The sequence below is a fragment of the Microtus pennsylvanicus genome, chromosome 14, assembly GCF_037038515.1.
Source record: "Microtus pennsylvanicus isolate mMicPen1 chromosome 14, mMicPen1.hap1, whole genome shotgun sequence".
Lineage (NCBI taxonomy): Eukaryota > Metazoa > Chordata > Mammalia > Rodentia > Cricetidae > Microtus > Microtus pennsylvanicus.
The window spans coordinates 48,561,940-48,588,297 of NC_134592.1; the positions used below are offsets into that span (position 1 = coordinate 48,561,940).

At 38.9% G+C, this 26,358-nt stretch overlaps 1 pseudogene; it reads right to left on the reverse strand.

Moving 5' to 3' along the window:
* Positions 1-24,902: 24,902 nt before the first annotated feature.
* LOC142834728 (large ribosomal subunit protein eL29 pseudogene) lies at positions 24,903-25,436 on the reverse strand (annotated as a pseudogene).
* Positions 25,437-26,358: the final 922 nt, after the last annotated feature.

Here is a 26,358-nt window from a genome sequence, read left to right on the forward strand (position 1 = left end):
CTAGCAGATCAGTTCTACCCATCAGTTTACCTGTTTTTGTTTTTGTGATGAGGTAAGCAATGTTGAGTATCTTTCTAGATAAAGATATCTAATTTTGGACTGCCAACCTCTAGACCAAAATGTGAGTCAAAAAGCCATCTTTTCCATCTATAAGTTACCCAGTCTATGGTACTTTGATGTAAAAAAGAAACCAAACTGTGGTAGCATCAGCATCAAGAAACTTCTGTGTTATTTGGAACCATAAGGAAAGGTCCAGTCTTACATAAAACCCAGTTTTACATACAATTCAGTCTTACATAAAACACAGAAACCTAAAGAACTCTCCTCCTACAGAAATCTGAAGAGCCCAAGTGACTGTTTCTCTTCATAATTAAATATGTTTTTTTGAGTATTCTTACTTAAGTATTACTTGAGTAAGAGATTCTTCTCAGAAAATAAGGCAGAGGATGATTGAGGAAGTCACCGTATGTCAGCCTCTGGCTTTCATATGCATGTACACACGGGCACATGCACACACATACACATGCAGAGATATGAACAAGTACACATATATATATACCACACACAGACACACACACACATACACGTTTTTAACCCAAACCTTGATATAGAAAAACCTATAGCTTTCACCAGATTTTTCTACACTTTTTATAAAGTATAGATTCTGGAGAATTATTACCTGTGACTCAACAAAATTCCATATTATTGACCTTTTATGCTGCTTGATTCATTTTCTAGGGTGCTATGGCTGCCCTATAAAGAGAGAAAGAAGCAATAGCAAGAATGAGGACAACCACTGCTAAATGGATTTCCCTCTTACTGAGGCTATGATCTGGAATTTCCAAGCCTCTCAACCTTTTCCTAAAGCTATTAATATTATCACTGTGTTGACCTTTGATGCTGTTTGCCATTTTGAAATTTACAGATCAGCAAGCACCAGTAAATCTTGTCAGAATGAATGCAAATGTAAGACACAGTCATTACTGACTCCTCATGGTAAAGAATAGCTTGCTACAGTGTTATTACAGAGACACAATTTATCCTGATTGCCAGAAAGATGAGACACCCTGAATGTAGGCAGTAAACTCACTCAGAGAAATAAATTTCCCTGGCATTGCCCACACAAAAGCTGGCTCTGGTGGATGAATGCTGTCAGGACAGCCATGGCTGGTGATGGATCCGCACTTGCATGACTCTCCTCCCCTGCGAGAGTATGAAAGTCAATTTGCTCTCATTCATTCTGTTCATCACACCAGAGATGTTCAGGGCTTGAACTCAGAAAAGGAAGCTGGATAAATCACAGTCCAGATGCTTGATCCTACCTCTGCACTTGATGTGCCTTCATATTTCAGCCCTGCACAATAGGTACCCCAGAATTCAGATACCAAAGGATCCCAGGCCAGAGGGTGGTCTTTGCCCTTACAGGCATGCCTGTTTTCCATACACAAGTGTTTCCATAAAAGAATAGACTGCATACACACAGCAAAACTCCACTCTGTGACCATTTTATCATCTCTGTGTCTTTTAAGCCATTTTCTTTGCTATTGAAATCCTTTGCAACACTGCTTATCAGACAAAGAATTTTAGTGCAGTAATCCTTTCATAGGAAGAGTGTGAATGGACAATTACCCTCTAGGAAGCTCAAGTAAAGAAGTGATGTATTTTACATGTTCTGAAAAATCATGAGAGGGCCAGAATGTGTTTATTAATCCTTGGAGAAATGAGGCATGTTTGAAAGAGGTTGATTCCAAACACATGCAAAGGAACTTATCTGAGAGTGCAAAGGAGAGCAGGGCTTGCAATGAGGGCAGGCTGGTTTGGACGTCCCAGATCTCAGCTAAGGACTCAGACGTTAAAACACCTGAGACAGCCTCACCAGCAGATGCAGCACAGTAATACTATGAGGTGCTCACGAGACCTGCTGATCAAGAACAGAGGACAAGTGTCATGGGGGCCTTCAAAACACAGAAGGAAAGAGCGAACATCAGATCTTAAGTACAGCATAATCAAACTGTCCATTTTACAATATAAAGCAGTATAATGCTTGAAGTCTATACAGATTTCATTATAAAAAAACTAGACCTATTAAATAAACTAAAATATATTGGTAGCATATTTATAAGCATAAGCACCAGGGAGAATGGGCATTAAAATATCTATGATTTTGAGAACCCTCAGAAAACTGACATTTGACCCAGAAATTTTAAAACCAAGGGTTTGTTTTTTTACACACTTGCCGGTGTCTCCACGTGTGGAAACATTATTGTAGGTGCTGAGGGTCAAACGGTGCTCCATCTAAAGAGCTCAGCGGCAGATTGACAGCTCAGTGGTCGGTTCCTTAATACACAGTGACTCTTTTCATATAACAGAGAGATTTAAGAAAATCTTTTTTACAAACAAAAGAAATCCATGAAAATGGAGGATAAAATAATTTCTCGTTTCTGATGAAGTCCCTGGTGCATAAATAATTTTACCAAAGCCATCAGCTATCAGAAAAACTGAACAGTAATAACAGTATACTAATAATAATAGTAATAGTTTTTCAGCCAAAATGTCCTGTTTACTCTGGGCTAAGCCTTTCAATTTAATTTAAAATCTGTGTGTGCACACACATGCGCACATGGAATAACGGGTAGATTTCAGCTGGTTTACTCAATTGCTCTTCACCTGATTGAAGGTAGAGTCCTCCACTGAACCGGAAGCTTGCCGTGTTAGCCAGACCAGCTTGAAGTAAGCTTCTGGGAACCCCCAGACTCCTTCCAGTGCTAGGATTACAGGCTTGTCTTCCCATCTGGTCTTTTCTCCGAGTGCTGGGGGACCAATTGCAGGTCTTCATGCTTCAACAGAAAGCACTTTAACCTGTCTCTCCAACACCAAATTAAAAAAAAAAATTAAAGCACAATTTTTCTGTTTGTAATTAGTGATGACTCTAAGATTTCAAAGCAAAGTTGATAGAAACAAGTGTACGCCTGCATACAGAAAGAAATAACATTTCAAACTTACTTTATAAACAAGAGAGCAATTTGCCCGGTGTATCTTTATTCTTTTTGAAGCATTACAAAAAACGCAACTTCGAGTCAGATTCTAGGGGTAGACAGACAAAATAGCAAAATTGCATACTCCTTCAGTCAACAAGAAAATTTCTTCACAAACTGAAAGCCAAGTTCTGTTACATGTATATCTTGGGATACAAACAACAGCAGAAAATGGGAAACTAGAAGTAAACAGCTTCCAGGTCACCAGGATGGGGCTGTTCCAGCTGCCCCAGTGAGGGCTGTAGCTATCATGCATGCCTTTCTGAAATTCAACCCCACTCCTCAACTACCTATTCCCTAAAGGAGATAAATCTCAGGAATTTATTAAAAAGCAAATTACTGTGTGCTGTGCAAATATTTTGAGACAAACAGTGAATGTTTATTTATTGTTTTAAGCTACCTCAAAAACTGGGGAGTAAAGCAGGCACGAAGAAAATTAAGTAATGTAAATAATAATAAATATTTTAAGGTAAGTTTCTTATTCTTTTTTTTTTATAGACATGATGAACAAACTCTATTGCATGATCTGGAGTTTTCTTTTGTTATACAATATTTGGAGTATATAATACAGGCTATTAGGGCAGTTAGCAACATTCAAGAAGACAGTACTGAACCCGTGCTCTTCTCCTGATTTCCACATTTGTGCTACGGGGGTAAGATATCTCTGCTGTTTTTCCTTCTGGGATATTCACACAGAAGTACCTGAGATAAAGGGGCATCCTGTCTGAAACTGGATTATTAAGGCTTGAAGTGAGAGGAAGATCCGGGAAGAGATTGATATTTGGGGGACTCTAGATAAAGGTCTGAAAGAATTTTTGTTCTGCTTTTGTAATTTTTTCTAAGCCTGAAATTATATCAAATTACAAAATTAAAAGGGAAAACAAAGAATGGGTGAGTTCTCAAGACCGAGAAGGCAGGAGGCTCTGCTGGCAATGAAACAATAAGTAGAGGAAATTTGCTAAGCACAAGAGTCTTCGGTATGGAGAAATGGTGGGTGACTCGAGGGTCCAGACAATAACGTGGTGGGGGGAGGGGAAGGAGGAATGATAATCAACCGACTCAAGATGGACACACTTGACGCCATCTAGACGTACAAGTTAATAGAGGCAACCGTCTCTGTACCTACCCTCAAACCCTGCAAGAGATGAGCGGAGTGCTTCCCACAGATCTGGTATTCCACTGTCAGTTCCACCCAGTGAACCTAGAGAATGCTAGGCTGCCATTCTAATGTCTGCAAGAACTGGTAGGGCTGGGGACCCAGCTCAGTGGGAGAGTACTCTGCTTATCATGCCTGAGGTGCTGGATTCAATGCTCAACGCCCCTCTTCCCCAAATAAGAATCATTGGAATGAGCAATCTTGGAGCACGTCAGCAAAGTTTCTTATTCTTAAAAAAAAGTGTAGTGTACTGACTACACACTCACTAAGAGCATTTTTATTGATTTATTTTTAATCAATTTGTTCTGACAATTTCATAGATTCTCATAGTACATCCTGGTCACATTCCTCTGCCCATTCCTAACCCTGTGCCACCTCTCCCTTCCCATAGGTCTGTTTTCTACTATCAAGTCTTTTTGGTTTTGTTTCTGTTTTGTGAATCTCCTAGATTAACCAGGGCCATGCAGGAGAACATGGGTGTGGAGTTACTCATTGAAACATGAAGGTTTCACCAGAGGCTGCTCGACTGAAGACAAGAACTAGCTACCATTCCTCACAAAACTAAAAATCTATGTCCATTTGTTTCAGACATTTTGTTTATGAAATACCAAGTAACAATGAAAAAACACTAGAAATAAAAATTAATACTTTCATTTCTTTTCAGAGCATAAAATATTAACCTAGTGGTATAATATGAGGTCAGTATTTTTTTAAAAATTGATTATCTTTGCTAACAGTGGACAACTGAAAATGAAATTTAAAGGTATTGGTAGTAACAAATCCTATAAAATACACACCAAAATTGCTAAACCTTTGAGGAGATATTGATTGATGGATACCTAAATCAATGAAGAAATGTACTAGTTTCTGTAAATCAGAAGAATAAACACTGAAACATTATCAATTCTAAGCATAATTCTAATCAAATCTCACCAATCTCACCAGCCTACTTACATAAGCTCATAAAGTTGGTATAAAACACATGGTAAGCCCCAACAAACTCAAGATGACCAAAATGTATAAAAGGAAAAGGCTAAATGCATAACTACAACCTGCTCATTCTGTAGAATGACTTCCATGCACATTTTCAGGACTAATCATAAGATATTAGATAACCCGTTGGTGTGGCTTCCCTAAGAAAGACTATTTCTCTTTCTCCCAGCATTCCTTGGTGCCCATAGTTCTTTTTCTGGGGTTGAGGCATCATGTATTTTTCCCCTCCCATGGTAACGTGTCTATTGGCATCCTCCTGCTTCAGTTTATGTATAGGGAGTGATGCTGGTGAGACTTTATGGGTGTAGCTACTGATAGTTCTAGGAAACACAATCTCAGAACAAACGTTCTGTTCCTCCAACTCTTACTTCTGAAATGTTCCTGAACCTTGGAGGCAGGAGTTATTTCATACGTCTATTACTTGGGTCTGGGATCCACAACTCTACATTTTGATCAGTAGTAGTTTTCTATATTGGTCTCTGTGGCAAAGAAAAGTTTCCTAGGAAGAGAGTATAAGGATTCACATTTAGATTATAGTTAAGGATTACGTTGCTTTAGTAAAGTGGTGGTTGGAGTATACACACACATACACACAAAACAACTATTAAAGAAAGGGGGCGGGCTGGAGAGATGGCTCAGTGGTTAAGAGCATTGCCTGCTCTTCCAAAGGTCCTGAGTTCAATTCCCAGCGGTGGCTCACAACCATCTGTAAAGAGGTCTGGCGCCCTCTTCTGGCCTTCAGGCATACAGACAGAATATTGTATACATAATAAATAAATAAATAAATAAATAAATAAATAAATAAATAAATATTTTTAAAAAAAGAAAGAAAGGGGGCATGTATCGGAAAGAGAGCAAAAGGAAGTACATGGGAAAGTTTGGAGGGAGGAAAGGGAAGGTAGGAAATAATGTCATTATGTTATAAATTATAACTTCAAAAATAATATAAAATATTACATATATAATCATAAATATATTTTATACAGATTAAATAAAGAGAAGAAGAAGCTACCAAAGCCTGGCTTCCAAGCTTACTATAATGCTACATATGCTGCAATATCTTAGTCTCAGGATGAAGAGAATAAAACAAAGCAAAGGTGCTGAATGTGGGTTCCAGAAATGGGAAACATACTTATTCTCAGTGTCAAAAGGAGCGCCTCCTCAACAGATCAGTGTGGACTATCTGACTAAACAGCAAATGATAATCAGCTCAAGACAAATAACAGAGATAATCATAAACATTAATACATAAATCCACGAGGAAACAAGCAAGAGTATGTGTTCAACCTCGGGAGGGCACTCTCTCTGAGAGTACGCAAAAGGGACTAAATGTAAAAGAAACAAAATGATGTTAGATAGCCTCACAATGTGAAGTGTCTGATTCAATAAAAGTCTCAGGAAAAGGACAAAGGTCACAAACCAGCTCACCCAGCTCAAAGTATGCAGAACACAGTAAAAGAAAAGGAGTAGGAAAGAAAAGACAATGGGAATTATAACACAAAGAGGATACAATGTTTAAAATGAGGGAAGTCACCCAGAAAAAGAAGAAAGAGTATTTGTTTGTCATTGGGGCTGGAGAGATAGCTCAGTGGTTAAGAGCACTGGCTCTTCTTCCAGAGGACCCAGGTTCAATTCCCAACACCCACATGCCAACTCACATTGTCTGTAACTCCAGCCCTGGGGGATCAACGTCCTCATACAGACTTACCTGTAGGCAGAACACCTATGTACAAAAAATAAAAACACCAGGTGTTGTGAGACCAGAGGCCAGATCTAGAGACCAGGTTTAGCTGGCAAAAGATACGGAGAAGAAATTATTTTGTTTTTGACTGAATGCTTTGTGCTCTCTGATCAATGAGTCTGGATTTCATAGACAATGAAAAAATCTTCATTTTCTGAGTTTTGCTTTTTACAAACATAATTCATTTTGTATACATTATTATCTACCAGGTAAAAGAAATACATGCTTGAATTTGTATCTCAGGTAGAAACACTGAAAAAAAAATACCAGCAGTTAAAATTAAAAACACTTGATACCAGTGTGGCTCATCTACAGGAACCACATTTTGGTGGTCACTAATCTGGTTATTGTTTAAACTCAAGCACCAAAAAGCTTGTATTATAAATTTACTTAGCAATATTATATACTAAATATCACAATTTGCTTGCCTAATGCAAAATGATCGAACAAGGGACAAAAAAATGCCTGTCAATTTCAACTGTGAAACATTTCTTTTAGTAAATGATATCTCTGAAAAATACAGAGGACAAAATACAAGTGAGTTAAAGTGCAAATAATACACATTTGCCTTGGTAATAATTCTCTGAAGGAATGAATACTATATCTAAAACTTAAGCTGGGTATGGTGGTACATGCCTTTGATCCTAGGACTCAGGAAACAGAGGAAGGTGAGTCTCTGAGTTTGATGCCAGCCTGATATACAAAGAGAATTCAAGGACAGCCAGGGCTGCACTGAGAAACCTGTCTCAAAAATAACAACAAAATATATGTGGGATGTGTGTGCATTATATATATAAGAATATATATATAGTATATATATATTCTTTTCATAGCTGTAGGCAATTACAATAGTGCAGTCAATTTATTTTGGGAATTTGCTATCCAAAGTTTACTCTACCCACAAAACATTACAGATAAGTATTATAACCCCAGGATTTAGGATGTGGATGCATAGGATCCAAAGTTCAAGGTCTTCCTTTGTGAGACAAAGAATTTACTCAAGCATGGGTACATGAGATCCTGTCCGAAAATAAAATAAAAGAAAGAAAAAAATGCAATTAATTCTAAGGAAATCCAGACCTTACCTCCTCACATTCTAATTACTTATTTTGTTATGGTTACAGGTTTTTAAAAAACTGGGTGAACATGCTATGGAGTTTCTCATCAAACACTAAATATGTGCTTATAAGCAAAAGATTTTGCATTTCTGGAAATCCACGAGGTGACCATTAATAAAATTTCCAAAAATGAATCATTTTAGCAACCCATATAGAGTCAGTTAATGAGCAATTAATTCTAAATGCTGGAGAGAGATATGATGTGTATCTGCAGGCAGGAACCTCCTCCATCGGACAGAAAAAAACAACAAAACAACTCTGACACAGGTGGTGCTTTGGGAAGCTGTGACTAAGTGCATGGCAGGAAAGGCTTTCCATGACCCCATTCCAGTTCTAAAGAAATCCTAAGTCTTAAATCAATGATGGTCCAGTAGTATGTTAACAATTTACTGGTCCTATTAAAAATGTTTGGTGTCTACAGAAGTGTTTTCAGACATGTAGAAATAATTGCAAAGCCCCCACTCCCACCACAGTTCACCGAGACCAACTGGTTGAGCAAATTGAAGGAGGTACACTCTTCCTCCAAAAGATATTTTAATTTGAATATAGAATACTCTTTGAGGGAAGGAAAGAGAGAAGAAGGGAGGGGATAACTGTTTAGAAAATTTTTAAAAAAAGTACTGTAACTCAACCCCCTGTAATTACTACATTAATCCTTTCAAATATCCTGAGTTTGTTTGATGTGTGATCTGCATTTTATTTCAGACAGATTTCTTAACAGCAAATTGTTTTCCATTTTCATTTGTAACCTGTGGTGACATAAAGTGAACCGAGTTCTATAAATTACCATGGAAATTGATGAAGCCAACAGTTTGGCGGAACAGAGCCCCGAGGATATGACAAGCACAAGGAAAATAGGAAGCTTGCAATTGCAGATCCAAATTGGAGAACACCACATTGGAATTGCAAATTCCTTAATACTAAAAGTGGACAGCGCCTATAGCTGCTTCACCCAATAGTTTTGCAAGAAAATTAAAATCAGTCACTCTGTTAGCACCACTACTTGAAACTTGTATACCCTCAAGCTGTAGGGTGCTCTTCACCCGAAGTGTACATTAGGATCATCCACTGTTGATTGCTGATGGCTAGTCAACATGTCTGAGTCACTTTAAAGCCTTTCTTTGAGCAGCATCATGACCAGATGGCTTAATGAAGCCACTTTGTCTGAGACCATGTCTAAGTGCTGCTGTGGGGACATTTTGTCACGGAATCAGAGTTAACTTTTTTTTAAAAAAAAGTCTCTGCCACCGAGGAACCCTGACATGCTCTATTTGCAAATCGTCTGCATGAAACCAGGAAGACAGAAGTTCTGAAGCTGCTGGCTTAGAGAAAATGAGGATACAATTAAAAAGAAAAAGGTTAGGAAAAGAACATGCTGAGAATTGAAAGCAAAAATCTGAAAGTGATGCCCCAGTCTGTTCATAAGGTTCTTCTCGCAGTGCAAAAAGCAATCTCCAGGGTTCTACTTGGCCCAGCCTCTGCTGTCTTCTCTCTCCTGTTGCCTGCTCTTGTGTTATTTTTTTTTACAACTCACTGAAATAGTAAGAATTTTGAGCATTCAAAATCTCTGCTCTATTACTCTGATGATACTCATTATCCCGAATTGATTTGTTTCCTTAGACCTCTGTTGCATCTTTCCTTTAGTTTTCAGCTCTTTGCCAGTGGTTCTTCCCCAACACTATGTTGTTTCCACCAAGTATATTAGCAATCTTTTCGGGAAGACCCGGACCCATACATTAATCTAGAATGATTCTTGGGAGCACAAACACACTTAAAAAGGAGGGAAATTTTTCAGTTTGTTTTTTCATTTATACATGGAAGAAGAAACAGGGAGCTTTTAAATCATGTTTCATAAAGATCACTCAATTGGAATGGAAGGAGACCGTGGGGATGTTCCAGTTACCAGTGAAACATTATAATTTTGCACATAAAGAAGTTGTGGCCCAAGGAAGAATATGATTTACTGAGAGTAACCCCAATGGTGTTAGAACTAGTCGGTATAAATTCTCAAGTCCATGAACCAAAAGCCCTAGTGATACAAAGTATCTGTACCAAAGACAAACTCTTCCTGGAAGATAAGGACCAAGTTCATTCTCCCATTTCCACTGTGACTGCTCTTGAGCATCGCTCTTGGGTTTGGATGGCATCAAACTCTCATTATTTGAAGGCAATCATATAAAATACTCCACTACGCATTAACCTTCCTACAAGGACATTTTTATTTGCTTTGATAAAACCAGCCCCACCTGTCTCTATGCCTCATTAGAAACTGACACTAACAAAAATGCCCATTCAGACTGAGACCTGAGATCAACATGTTCCCAGTTAAAAAGTGGAGGAAGACCTAAGTGGGAAAACGAGTCTCACATGAGGCAGGGGAGGGGCAATTCTGACTTCTGACCCACTCTGGAACTATGATTAAACTTTCACAATGAGAAAATACCTGGATGCAGCCTGGACCAAGAGCTCATTGTAGTCTTGAGACACAAGACAGGTAAGAATTTCATGGCCTGGCAGACCAATTTAAATTCATTTATAGTCTTAGCCAGCAAGCCTTGTGATACTCAAAAAATTACAGACAAATTACCCAAATTTGTTTGGACAAGAAATCCATTTATAGGCGATCCAAAGCTAAGGAATACTATTAGGGAAATGGCTATTCTAGAGCAGTTCTGCAAACTGTAATCTTGTTCGTGCTAGAGTTAAAGCAAACAAGCCTTTTCAATCAGTTATCAACAACAGGAACACATCCATTTTCTCTTAAGCCTGGTGGTTTCAGAAAACTCACCGAGTTACCTTCAATAAGATGAAAATGGTGAGGGGGAGGAGCAAGCAGAAAGCAGGGTGTGCAGATCGCAGGAAGGTCTGTGAAGGTAAATTTCAATCACCAACCTGACACAATACAGAAACACCCGGAAAGATAATTACAATGAGAAATTGTGTAGATTAGATCGGCCTGTACATTTGTCTGGATGGCTAACTGTTATGGGAAGACCCAGTTTAAAAGGGGGTATCATCATTCCCCGAATTTAAATCCTGGGTTTTATTTTTAAGACATATTATTTATTTTATTAATGTGTTTGTACACTGGTGTGCAGGTGCCTAAGAAGGTCAGAAGAAGGTGTGAGATCCCCTAAAGCTAGAGTTAGTTATAAGCATTTGTGAGCCGACCGACGTAGGTGCTGTGGACAGAACCCTGGCCCTTTTCAGGTGCAGTTCCTAGCCACTGAGCCATCTCTTTAGTCCTGGTCCCAGACCTTATGAAAAGAAATGAGCTGAGTATAAGCATCTGTACATTAATCTATTGTTCCTGCTCGTGACTGGGGAATGTTGCTGCTTTGGGTTCCTGCTGCCTCGGCTTCCCCTCGGTGATGGACTCTAGTCTGGAAATGTGGGCTAAGTCAAACACTCTCTCCCACAGACTGCTTCTTGTTACCGTGTTTTGTCACAGCAAAGCAAACAAAACTGGAATGGGTGTGATAATTCTCACCTCATTTTTTTTTATTTTTTGAAAACATGAGCACTTATTTTATTGTGTGCATAGTGATAAAATACTTGAACGGAAAAAAAAAGCACTTATTCCTTAAAGTCACACAAAGAAATTCTCATAACACATGGAAGGAAACTAAATATATTCAAAAATATGCTTAAAATATTGTAGCTAAAATCATACCGGACCAAAAAAGAAACATTTTGAGCAACAGTACGTATAGTAACTGCGATATGTTGACACTCCAAAAACATATAACTCAGAAAGTTCACAGTGATACACACGGGCAAAAGGAAAAGTGCAAACCACTGTGAGTGCTGGGTGCAAATGCTATGCTGACTTCCTTCTTCAAGGTCTACGTGAGCTAAGCAAACAGCTGATGAAGGGACGTTTCTCACCACGCACGTTTTTAATTCATAAAAAGGGGAAGCAGAAGAATTACAGTGCCACACTAATGAAGTGATGGCTCTAGACAACCATCGATCCCCTGAACAACAAAAGACGCTCAGGTTACTCTGAGGGCGGAGAGGCTCCATGAAATATCCCTGCCCTAAAACTGAACCTGAATTTGATCAACTCCTTTAATTCAAATGCCTTTGAGAATAAATACAGGTCTCAGAGGAGCATGTAAAATGATAGCACTATAGTAAAATCAGCAGAATTCACAAAATGAAAAATCCTGCAGTTCATCCTGGTTTCTTCAACAAATAAATTACAAGGAGGAAAAAAAAAGGACAGGAAACACAGCAATGGATTTCAAACGTGTGTCTTCTATTTGTAGCCAGGTGGTGTTATTTTAGGAGAAATTATTGTTTTAGAAAATGTTTACAGTTTTCTAAGTAGTTACTTTATAAGGATGCATGCAGCCCCACTCTTTGAATACACTTGAACCCTAGTGTTAAGTGAAAACTCTTGACGAGGAAATGAGATCGATACAGATACTAATTGTTGATGCCAAGGTATGTCTACATAGAAGATCTGGCATAGTACCCTGTCTAGTTTCATATGCTAACTATTACACTAAATTAAAAGGCTTCTTAAGGTGTTCTGCTTTATCACAATCTGATTTTTATAGCACATCTGATTCATTTTAAATAAAATAAGGATGACCAGAACTGCAGAGATGATTCAGTGTTTAAGAGCTCTTTTTGCTCTTACAGAGGATCCAGGTTCAGTTCCCAGTATCCACAGAGTGGCTCACAACTGTCTCTATACAATACTCCAGTTCCAGAGAATCTCACACACTCTTGTGACCTTGGTGGGCAACAGGGGTGCATGTGGTGCAGAGATGTGCATGCAGGCAACACAACTGTACGCATAAAATAAATAAACATGAAGGATAACCAGCGTTTGATTATAAAAGGATCAGAGGTTACCTTTCTGCTGCTGTTTATAGTATCAGTCGTTTACCCATTCTTCCTCTACCTAACCTTTCTACTAGGTTTTTACTAGTCATATAGCAAGGACAGCTGTCATTTACAAAGTATCACTTATGCAGAAATTAGTTGAAAAACAACTAAGAACGATCACTGGCTTATGACAGTTATTTAATAGTTTGTACTTTGTGCTTGATATGTCTTTTTAGATCTTTATAATAAACTTCAAACCATCCATCAATTAACTTAGAAGAAGGACCACCACTCTGTAAAGTTTCTGTGTGTGAGTGTAAATATCAATGGCTCAAAGCACTGGGCTGAGCTCCTGGTGTTCAATTGAAGAGAGCAAGGAGAGAGCATATGAACAAGGGGGGGTCAAGAGCATGATCAGGAAAACCAGAGAGACAAATGACCCAAGCTAGCGGGAGTTCATGGACTATGGACAGACAGCTGAGGAACCTTCATGAAACTAAACTAGGCCCTCTGAATGTTGGTGAGAGTTTTGTGGCTTGATCTATTGGGGAGGGGGCCCTGGAAGTGGCACCAAGACCTATCCCTATTGCATGAACTGGCTTTTTGGAGCCCGCTCCCTATAGTGGCATACCTTGCTCAACCTTGATATGGGAGAGGAGCTTGGTCCTACCTCAAGTGGGTATGCCAAACCTTGTTGACTCGCCAAGGAAGGCCTTACCCCCTCTGAGGATTGGATAGGGGTGGTGGGAAGGGAGGAGGTGAGGGCAGAAGGAAAGGGAGGGGGAATTGGGGTTGGTATGTACAATGAAAAGTGAATTTTTCTAATTAAAAATGAAAAAAGAAAAAGAAAATCAATGGCTCAATACCTTGGACTTAACCTATTTTTAGATACCAGCCATTCATGAGTCTACATTTTCCTGGACTTATTATATTACAAACAATCCAAAAAATACTTGGAACCTTCCTTGGTCTACATAAATCTTTATTGGACAGATGGAAGGAAAAAATAACTGCGAATCTTTAAATTTCTTTCAGCATGAACATTCTTTAAATATTTTTCATTGAACTAAGTTTAAATTGTTGGTCTTGGTGAAAAATACATGTGAAATTTAAACTGTTACTATTATTGTGATCTTAGGCAGGCAAATAGTAACATGGAATATGTTTAAATACTCAAAAATATAATAATCCAAGGGCTGTAGATGTTGCTCAGTCATGGAAGTACCTTCACACATGCATGAGGACCTCAGTTCAATGACAGCACTTATATAACTATGAAGCATGGTAGCACATTACAGAAACCCAGCTAAGGGGAGGCAGAGATGGAGGATCACTGGGACTTATTAGCCAGCCAGTCTAGTCAAACTGGTGAGCTGCGGGCTCAGTAAGAGACCATGTCTCAAAACATAAAATAGAGATAAATTGAGAAAAACAGACAATATCAATTTCTCACGCACATGCACACAAACCCATGCACATAAAATGTGATACATACACACAGTGTATAAGTCAGACATGATGCTGTCCACGTGAAATCTCAGAACTCAGAAGGCTTAGAATGGAGAATCACGAGTTCAAGGCCAGCCTGAACTTATAAAGAGATCCTCTTTCCTAAAACAACAATAAAAGGTATATAAAAACTTATAAAAATAGGAAGACAACTTTCTAATTTTATACCAGGCGTCAACAAGCTCTTTCTGTCAAAACACAGTAAATTTTTGAGTTTTCAGACCATAAAACTTCTGCTGTAGCCATTTACCCTTGTCATTGGAGTATGACAGTAGCTGTAGAGAATTGTGAACAAATTATAGTGACCATCTTCCAATATCCTTTATTTATGACACTGAAATTTAATTTTATAACATTTTTCATGTATATGACATACCATTGTTGCTTTTTCCTCTTGAGCACTTTGTTTTGTTTCGCTTAAAAATGTTAATTTTTTTTGGTAATTTCACACATGAGTATAACATATTTAGATCATATGTACTGCCTACCTCATCCACAACTTACCTTAGGAGCCCACCACCCCTGCAAGCTTGGGTCTTACTTCATAGCTTGACCTGGCCTAGAATTCCCTACATAAACAGACTGGCCTTGAACTCATGGCAGACTTCCTACCTCCGCCTCCCAAGAAAGAGCTTGTACTACAAGGGTGCACCACCAAACTTGACTAGGTCTTTAATGTTGTTCAGTCACTTTAAAAACGTGAGGTTAGAGGGTCTGGAGAGACAGCTTAGCAGTTGTTAAGATTGTGTATTCCTCCTTCAGAGGCCCCAAGTTGGGTTCCAAGAACACACCTGCCTGTAACTCCAGCTCCAGAGATCTAATGACATATTCTGGTCTTCATAGACAGCTGTGTTCTTGTACATACATGTACTCAACCACACACATACCTGTAATAAAAATAACTGTTTAAATGTAAGGTTGGTAATATGGCTGAATAGTACAGCATACACCTGAGTGTGTACAAGGCCTGAAGGATCCACACACAGTACTGTCAAATAGCCAATAGTCATAATGTAAAAGCTAGATTAAATCACATGGAAATAGACAGTGGTTTGAATTTAGCCTTATATCAGTTGCTTTTCTGTTGCTGAAGTGTCAAGGGGTGGGCAGGTTGCTCCAAAAGCAATTTAATGAGGAACGGGGTAATTTTGGCTTAATGTCCCAGGCGGATGCAGTCCATCATGACAGGGAAGGCTTGAGAACAGCCAGGAAAAACATGACCATAAGAGCAGGATGCAAAGAGATCATACTTTATCCAAACATGGAAACCAGAGGGAGAGAGAGAGAGAGAGAGAGAGAGAGAGAGAGAGAGAGAGAGAGAGAGAGAGAGAATGAAGTATGAAACCTCAGAGCCTGCTCCAGTGACAGGCTTCCTCCAGTATGGCTCTACTTCCTATAGGTTCCATCCCCTTCCCAAACACCACCATCAGCTAGAGATCACATGTTCAAATGCCTATGCCCACAGGGGACATTTCTTACTCAAGCCACACAGGTTTGTAATTTGGCAATATTTGGTTACCCCAAATTGATTTCTTGTTAATTGCATTTTGTTTCTTGGGAGCCCAATAGAAACAGCCATCTTTACATGTTTACTGCTAAGGGAAAAACATGTTACATGGTTCTAAAATCAGAAACAAATTAATGCGAAGGATCTTTGGTATAATTCTGAATGGAAGTTTTTCTAATAGATTGCAGGTATTTATATGAAATGAGACTTGACCTATTAAAAACATCTCTAGACAAAATTCCAGCTATAAAGCAGCTACAAGGGACAAATGCTAACTTAAAGAAATTTTAAATGACTTTATGCAATTACCATGTAGTCAATGGACAGGGAGAACATATTTATCAATATTTAGGTTCTCTGAGTGCCAAGTGGAGTTGGTTAAAAAGATTTGAAGAAGGGGAGAAGTTGTCAGATGGGTGTGTGTGTGTGTGGCAGTGAGGGAGGGATTGGTGCATATTTGCATTGAATCCTGACATGGGAAATGCAACCAAAGAAATTCCCATCCTCTAATTTAGAAGCTGTAAGAGTGCAGAGAAAATTAAAATACCATGAAATTCAGTTCCCCCTAATAAAAAGTGAACAAAAGGAGGTAAGATGAGAAGATGACCTTAGAGGTAACAAGTGCTCAAAAAAAAAAAAAAAGCAACTTAATGCCTTCTCTGAAAATTTGCTTGCAAATAGTTTGAAGACAAAGTAAAATCATATATTTCAAATGCCTGAGTCCTTAAGGGTCTAAATCAAGCATGAAGCTTTGTGTGAACCTCAGATGAATTTAAACACTAAGAAAAATGTCAAGGTTATGCCCCCAATATTTTATTAATCAATGCCAAAATTATAAAATAGCTATCATCACCTCCAGGTGATTGGCACTGTCTCGGATAATGTAGCCATTGTGTAAAATTCCCATCTCATACACCACCATCATCTGCCTCCCATCTCTAGCATAAGGACTGAGGGGATAAGCAGCCTTCTTAGGGTACCCACAATAAGGAGACAAAGCAGAAATCCAAACCCAGTTTTACTTTCAAACTCCAAGGTCTCCTTGTGTTTGGGGCAGAGCAATAGTTTAGTTTGCTGACCCATCACTGCCCACCCAGGCTCCTAGATGGCAAGGCATTCCAAACAGACAGCAGCTGCAACCATGCACACTCCAGAGACGCGCTCGGCCCAGAGTCTAGCTCTCTACCTGCCTGCAGATGCCAACTGTGGTACTTGTCAGGAAATAAAGATGGGGAGATCATGGAAACGCAGCTCATTAGCTAGTTAAAGGGTAGGGGCTGCTGTCTGTGGTTTACTTTCCAATCCGTATCCCTAGAGACAAATGTAAGAGTAGAGGGTAGGGAGTCCAAGTCTGAATTTGAAATCTATGCTTTTTACTTGTAATTAGAGGCATGATTTAGACTTGTACTTTGCCTTAGTGGAGAGTGCAGACTCTAATTGGCAAGGGACCTTGGAGTTTTGACATCCAGAGACTTGACAAAGAAAGCTCCACAGGAGAGCTACAAACAATTCTCCAAGCATGCTCTCCATTTAATTGATGAGGATGATTTCCTCCCTGTAAAAAGACAGAACTGCTGTCATTTCTCCTGCCTATGTTCCTCTACACAACAGGATACCCCAGGGCTTCATCTCAAGACTTGGAAAGTGGACCAATGTTAGCAACCTCCAAGGCCTATGGGTTGACTAGTAGGAAAAATGTGCTTACAGGAACATCTCTAGAGAGCCAACCATGTGAGAAGAACCACCCATGTTTAGAAAATTCAGAACGGAAAAGTCTGAGCCTTTCCACAACAGAGCCTCCAAGCACTGGAGACATTTCCTTGATGGAAAATGAGCTCTCCTGTTAACAGAGTGAAGGAAATAATAAATTACACTTTCATAGACGTTTAGTATTTTCTTTCCAGCACTTCTATATTTCTTGTGTCTTTCTGTAACCTCAGTGCTGCTTCTACATGTTCTTACTTATACTCTTCCATCACATCACAGTGTCCCATGCCAGAGTCCAGTGAGTTGGTTCAGGTGGCCAAACCACTTGCCTTGAAAGTCTGACAGCCTGAGTTTGACTCCTGAACCCATGCTTTTATTTTTTTTATCTTGTTTCTACTCTTTGAGATTATGTCATTTCTCCCTTCCCCTTTCTTTCTCTAAGTGCTCCCATATGTCCCTCTTTGTTTTCTTTCAAATTCATGTCTAATTTTATTGTGAGATTATGTCTCCTGGTAATGTCAGAAGCTACACACATGAAGTCTCACCAGCAGAATTACCTAGACATGAGCTGAACAAGGGCAACAGACATGCCAAAGTAGACAGGGGAAAGCCCATGGAGTCTGCACTTTTGTTTTCTTTTGTTTTTGTTGCTTTATTTTGTTTCAAAATTTGGATGTAGTGGCTTACACAGTAGTCCTTGCTCTTCTGTAGCAAACTGAAAAGTAGAGACCAGGCATCAGCAGGGACTTCAGCAGGCCTGCAGTACACAAAAGCAGCAAGAGAAACCCATGGCCTAAAACAATGAGGAGAGGATTGACTGGCCTACAAAAGTCCTCTAACTTCTACATGTCAGCTATGGCATGTTCTTATCTGCATTTACACACACACACATACAGAGAGAGAGAGAGAGAGAGAGAGAGAGAGAGAGAGAGAGAGAGAGAGAATCACCTATTCCTAGTGTTCATTCATCATGAGCATGTGATGTAGGGATGGGGGCGTCGTTCTGAATGTGATCACGTGTGTGTGTGTGTGTGTGTGTGTGTGTGTGTGTGTGTGTGTGTGTGTGTGTAGAGGTCAGCTGTCAACCTCAGGAGTTGCTTCTCAGGCATTGTCCAAATTACCTCATATAACAATATTTCTCACTGTCCTGGAACCAAGGACATCAGGCTGACTGTTCAGGGAGCCCCAGCAATCCACCTGTCTTTTGCCTCTCAGCACAGCGGTTACAGCCTTGCACCACTGTTTCAGGCTTTTTTACAGTGGGTTCCGGGCATCAAACTCATGCATTCGTGCCAAGCATTTTTCCCAACAAATGTATTTCCCTTGCCCTAGACCCTTACTTTTATTGTCTTCTACTAAAACATTTGTGTGTGTTGTTGTTTTTCTTGATTTTTCTTTAAATGAAGAAAAACCTTACATAAGAAAAAGTATACTCATAGCTTTAAAACAAAACAAATTTAAAAAACCAATACTTTCCAAACAGGTCCTATCTACCACTATCTCAAAATAATTTTTGTTCTCCAGTTCTCCTGGGCACTTTAAAGGCAGAACAAAGTGGGTCCCAAGAGGAGTAGATACATCTAAAGCATCTAGAGAGGCTTATTTTGGCCTGAAGACAAATTAACAGCTAAAAAACTAGGATCATTGTGCATAGCTTGAGCAGGTATCTAGGCCGTAACAAAGTGTACTGAGTATAAGTCTTATTTACTCTGACTTCCTCTACAACCAAATTAACTGCCCCATTCAAAAGCCATTACTCTAAGCAGATGGTGTGAGTGACATTACACAGGCCATTCGGACTTCTCTAACAGTAAGTCTTTGATTATTCTGAAGTGACTTGAACAACAACAAAGAAATGCCAGCAAAAAGTCATGGGCAAAGGATGTTTCTGGACTCTGTGGGTCCTGTTAAACTCAGAAATGAATAGGGTGAAGAGCATCTTCATTTAATTCCTTTTTTATCTGTTTTCATATCAAAGATCTCATTTATCTTATTAGAATTCAAGTGAAGTTCTGAAATGTCTTGGAAATGCTTTAGTGCACATGTGACTTTACCCAGAAAGATAGATTCTCCTTTTACAAAACACCAAGTTGAATAACTCGACGCCCACATGTGGTAAAGGTAAAAAAGATGACCTCTTTAGAACATGGTTTTCTGAGTTTTTTTTTAAGATTCATTTATTTATGATGTATATGATATTCTGTCTACATAATTTGCCTAAACACCAGAAGAGGGCACCAGAACTTGTTATAAGATGGTTGTGGAGCCACCATGTGGTTGCTGGAAATTGAACTCAGGACCTCTGGAAGAGCAGTCAGTTCTCCTAAGTGCTGAGCTGTCTCTCCAGTCCTGACTTCTAAATTCCTGTTTTGGCTTATCCCCTCCTTTCTCTGATGTGATTACTTCTAACCAACCACACAGAAGAACCTGCCTACCACCTCTCCCTGAATTGTGTAAGAGGCTTAGAGGACTTAGAAACATGAGCATGGGCTCAAATTTGTGCCACCAGTGGGTTCTAAATGCACCTCCCAATTATTTGCTAAGGATTTATGCAGCTGGGAGTTATTATGGGTCAATCATAAGGTAGCCTTACATATTAGCTGTGTAATACTTTTAGTAATTAAGAATAAATTAATATTTATTACAATAGTCAGTTTTTTCTTACTAAATCATAAAGGAAAAAGTGTTGATTTAACTTAGAGTTCTGGTCCAGGGCTTGCTTCAGGTGATCGTTTTCCTGTTGGCATAGCATCAAACAAAACACAGCACATGGCAGGGACAGGTGCTGCTCTTTCTCCATCTTCTCATAAAGCTAACAATATTTAGCCAGGTGGTGGTGGCGCATGCCTTTAATCCCAGCACTCAGGAGGCAGAGACAGGTGGATCTCTGTGAGTTCGACACCAGCCTGGTCTACAAGAGCTAGTTTCAGGACAGACTCCAAAGCTACATAGTGAAACCCTGTCTCAAAAATCCGATAGATAGATAGATAGATAGATAGATAGATAGATAGATAGATAGATAGATAGATAGATAGATAATGGATAGATAGATAGATAGATAGATAGATAGATAGATAGATAGATAGATAGATAGATAGATGATAGATAGATAGATGATAGATAGATAGATAAAGCAAACAATACTAAAATCATGGAGCTCAACTCTGATAGCTTAGTCTAATCCTAATTATTTCTGAAAGCCCTCCCCAGGACCATGTGACAAATACTATAGTAAAATGAAGTTTCTTTCTCTTAATCTCTCATGTTATGGTTTAAATTTCAGCCCATAATGCCTAGGAAGACACCCAACTGTATCCAAATCATATCACAGCAAGAAAACATCCATTCCATTCAAGCCCATGATGCATTGCTTTTCTGAAATTCATATAGATGCACAGACACTGGAATTGGTGACATACCAAAAAGGGAAGGCCGTAAGTACTAACTTTGATTGGACGAGCTATGACTCTACTGAGATCCCCGAAACCCTGGGTCTCACATTCAGGGTTCACATAGATTAAGTCCTAAACATGATCATGATTTTAAAATTCCAATTTTATTTTTCAAAAGACAGTTAAGAATATATGTGTGTGTGTGCCTGCATATTTTTATACTTTTACAATTCTCATTCAATCGCAAGACATATGTGAGCTGTAAACCAATGCATTCTACAGTATAAGAATTATCTCATCCTTTAAAAAGTTCCTTCCCATTCTGAGAACAATTGGGTAGTTTTATGATTTTTATTTCATTGCCTCCGTCAAGACTTTACTGTGAAGTTTTAAACTAATTTAAATCACAAATATAGTCTATGTAGTCAGATAAAAAGTGTTAAAAAATAAATAGAATGTGCCATTGCAGTGATTTGATTTGAAATATGAGTTACTGCACGATCAAAGCCACTACCAACAGGAGAGTGTTTTCCAAGAAGTTGCAAAAATTGTGAGCCTTTTTCATTTTGAGAGATTTGATAAGAAATTGATTTTTCCAAAAGCGATCATTTCATTTGGCTTAAATGTATCTCCTCACTGCAAAAGGTAAAACAGCGGGCTAATCTATTGTTGCACATCAAGTTTTGCTACAGAAGTGAAAATATTTCATAATTAAAAATGTGATGCTCCATGTTCTGAAGAATTCATTTATTCTCTATCACAAAAGCAAGTGAGAATAGGACTTGGCCCTCCACAGTCTTGCATAATAGTTTGCTTTATATAATATGTTCTTTTACTTAGCATTTTCTATTTTAGAACACTATCAAAAGGCCTTAGCAAGGTCCATACATCTTTATATGATCTGGCCTCACTCTTTATCCCAATGCCAGCCTCATCTCCATTCTCTTTTTGCCTGATTTTCATTGCCAGTTGTGCCTCCTTTACCAAAACACATCCCAACTACAAGGTTTTTGCATTTACTGTTCCTATGCCTGATGTATTTGTTTCTCAGAAGGTCACAGGGATCATTCCTTCCATTAATTCTTCTCCCTCAATCAATATTAGCTCAGAGAAGTCAGGCACGCTGCTGTGAAAAACCTCCATTCTTTGATCTCCTGTGCTTTTCTACATAGAGTAGATACTGGAGGGTTTGAAGTGCCTAAATATAGGTCATAATGAGGCATGAGTGGCAAAACTTTATCCACAATTCTCCCCAAATATCAGGGATGATTTGACATCAGCTCTTTGTCTGGATTTGGAAATCTGGGTGGAAACCGTTAGGTATAAGGCAGTATGTAGACCTTCAAAATGGCCAGAACCTTAAGAAACTGAGGCACAAGGTAAGAGATGATGAGTATCCCCACGCTGAGAGCTGCTCACTGAAAAACATCTGGGGATTTCTGCAATAAGGACTTTTGGAAAGACCTTCCAGTTAAAAACATAAGGAGCACAGATGTAGGGCATATGAGAATAGAATTCAGGAAGAAATTCGGAAGGCTACCCTAATCATATAGGTGAGTCACGATAAGAGTTTGGTCTTAGGCAGTATGACACGCACTAGTAAGAAAAGGAGGGCTTTGCATGCTAAACAAATATTTAGCAGAGTCGACTATTCTATATCAATAACACTTTTAGCCATTTAATGTAATTTATGTGTTAATATAATTTGTTTAAAAGAAGAAAAGGAAAGAAATGCATGGGGAAATTTCAATATCATTAGACAATTTACTGCACTCTTTAAGAAACAGAAGGCAGACTGCAATCCTTTTACTAGTTGTGGCTGCACAGGGAAATTGCCCCCACTAGAATAATAACAAAAAAAATGTTTCTAGAGCTTTCTAATTCCCTTGAGACAAATAGACCTGAAAAGGCCTGTGAATAACACATGGGAAATAACTGTAAGCAGTCCATAGGGAATCTGACGAGGAGAAGGGTGTGCACAGCAAGATTAATATACAGCTTTAAAGTCAGATCAACCTACTGCACGTACTGGCTTTGGGAGAGCCTAGGCAGTTTGGATGCTCACCTTACTAGACCTGGATGGAGGTGGGTGGTCCTTGGACTTTCCACAAGTCAGGGAACCCTGATTGCTCTTCGAGCTGATGAGGGAGGGGGAGGGAAATGGGAGGCGGTGGTGAGGAGGAGGCAGAAATCTTTAATTAATTAATTAATTAATTAATTAAAAAATAAATAAAGTCAGATCAATAGCATTTTCCCTAGACTTGAACACTCTCTGATCTTCGTTTCAATAGTAAAACTGAATGATGGACCATATCCTTCTGCCATCTGACCACATAGTGAAACTGAGTTATATCCCAAAGAAGGAACTTTTAAAGTGCTAGATAATTTTCTCAAGCTTAAAATAATTTCACAACCAACCAATAATATTTTACACAAATAAAGTACTTTGTGTAAAGAAAAGCCAAGGGACACTTTTTTAAAACGTATTTTCTACTATACCACAGATACTCTGTTTACACATTTAAAGAACACACTAACCGCTTTTCCTAGCGTGACTAAATGGCTTCCTTCTCTATCCCACCTCGCCTTCCCCTGAAGATTGCATTAAATGTTTGTCTCTCAGCTCACTGTGGAGTACAGCCAGTCGGAAGTCTGGAGGAATGCTGCAGGCTCAAGGAGAATGAAGTATTAGGAGTGTTGGATTTCCAGGAGATGGTGAGAGTCTGGGCAGCTCAGCAAAGGGTGTCATTCCCCGAAAGTCCCTAGAGTAGAAGTGTCCCCCAGTTACCAAGGTGAGGCCCCCATAAAGCGTCTTCACCACTGCATACTACTGGGCTGTTCCAGGAAAGCCAGATCCTCTTCTCAGAGGCCCCAATCTCATTCCTGTTATGACTTCCTCTAAATTCCTCTGTTGTACAGTTTTCCCTTTGCCCGTGGGATGGCAGCACTCATGGTGAGAGCCACGCTCTACTTGCACTACCTCTGTGTCTTTTTAGTGTTCTCTTTTATCCTTTTTAGCAGTTAAATTGTCTTCTATCCAATTTTTTTCTATTCAGATTACTGGACTATGTGTGTTTGATAATGTTTCACATGGAAATCTATTTTTCAGTTTTATGAGAGTTAGGAAATTAAAACTCAGGTATACCTTTTTAAAAACTGAAATTTGAATATGCAGGCTCATTAATTCAGGAGTCTGCTAATGAGAAATAATCCGAAAGAGTCAATTGTACACGTGTCCTAATGTTTTTGCACATGTTTTCAGCCAAGGGAGGAATCACAGAAAAGGAATAAGACCAATTCACATTTTAAAAGGGGCATATTGAAGTATCACTAAGTGTTAATAAAAGCGAAGTATTGCAAATGAGTACAGTAGAAAAATGTTGCATAAGCTTGCATTACTAATGAGAAAAGAGACCAGGACAACTTTCCATCATCTATCCCTACAACGTCTACTCTCTGTGTTCCTTACTGTGTGTCACTCACTGATATGCCGCACACTCTAGAACGTGCAGTCCATAACAACAAAGATCATTCCTTGTCTTATTCATTGATGTATCCCAAACAAGCAGTCAGCGGTCAGCCCATGGCAGGTACTTTGCATGTTTGCTATATTCTTTCTTTCTTTAGACTCCATCCTCCTCTTTAATCTCCAGCCTGCACAGAGTCAGATACAGCTGCTGCCACTCCCAACTCAAATGACCAACAGCTAACACATTTTACCTGCTTTTCAGTTTAAGAGTTCCACTTTTTTTTTTAAGAAAACATCTGATTGATGCTTTTTTTTAAAACAGAACTTGCCTCAAGTTTATTTGTAAAAAACAGCATAAGGTCCTTATCATCTGCAAATACTGTATAGATTTTCACACCAGTCCATCTGTCTTCACATTGGCAGACTGAGATCTTTTTTATGGGGCCTTCACAGGGACCTGGGCACCTTTGGGAGCCTGAGCTGCAGCTGAGGCCTCTGCCTTGGCTTGAACCTTGGGCTTTGTTTTTTGGAGCCTACGACCCTGGCCATGTAGCATCTAATCCGCTTCCCAAGCTTGGGGTGAGCAATGAAAGCGAGACGGGTGAGTTTGCTTTGGCACCTTGGGCTTCACCACCTGGGGCTTCACCAGGGCCTTGATGGCCTCCGCACGTGCGCTCATGGCCTTTGAATTATTTGCTGGCATCTTCTTCAGACCTTTTTTGTTGTGCTTCTTGGCAAAGCACATGTTTTTCAGGAACTTGGGGTCAACCCCCTTGAGAGATTCGTATCTTTCTGACCGGGGTTTCTTGATGCCGTTTCTGTGCCATTTCCGGGACTGGTTGTGTGTGGTGTGGTTCTTGGACTTGGCCAAGGCTGGACCGTAAAGTGCGGCTCCGGCCTGATTGATGCTTTTCACTTCATTGCTAAGCCATGTTCCTGAAGCACAGACTAACCCCTCATTTGCACACATGTGCACGCACACGCACACACACACACGTGCATGGGGGGGGGGGGGTGGAGAAGACGCAGGTACAATATCCTCTCTTGTATCCCATTCAGAAATGTTTAAGAATGAGTCAGAAAATGTTTTGAGTCACTAACACAAAAGTGTTTATTCTAGCATTATTTTAGAGGGAAAGTAGAAACTGTATAAATAATTTCTTCATTTAGATTCACACATTGAAAGTGATGATATCTGTTGTGGGCAGGTGTTCATCACCCTCATTTATGTTATTATTGGATATAAAGCAAGACAAACATTAAGATTTCTCTTGTGTGGAGTTTGCATATAAAATTTTGTACAGGATTTTACCAAAATGTTATAGTAGTAGGTTTTGGGGGTGGGGATTAAGTCTTATTTCCTTCTTAAAATTCTTAAATTTTCTGATATTTTTACCTTTATTAATTATATATAATAAATAGGTGGGGATTAAGTCTTATTTCCTTCTTAAAATTCTTAAATTTTCTGATATTTTTACCTTTATTAATTATATATAATAAATATACCTTTCTTGCAACAATCAAGTAATGCTTATTATTGTCTACCAGAGAAAAATGAAAAAAATAAGAATGGACACTGAGGAAAAAGTCTCAGCTACTTTATTATTTTAATAATAAAGATGTGTCACATGAATTAAATAAATTATTATAGTTTAATATGTGAGCAGCAAAATGATTCAAAATTGCAAAAGTTGTAAAGAGTTATTTAAAACTCAAGTTCATAATAATTTTTAAAGATCACTTTCAGAGAATGGTTAAGGAACCAACTCACTATCTTGAGAATTAATAAAACAAATGTCATCAGTAAGTATTTATTCAACATTTCTTACAGGAGTTATACTACTACTTAATTATACAGGAGAAGGAGAGAAGTGTGTCTTTATGAAGATAGC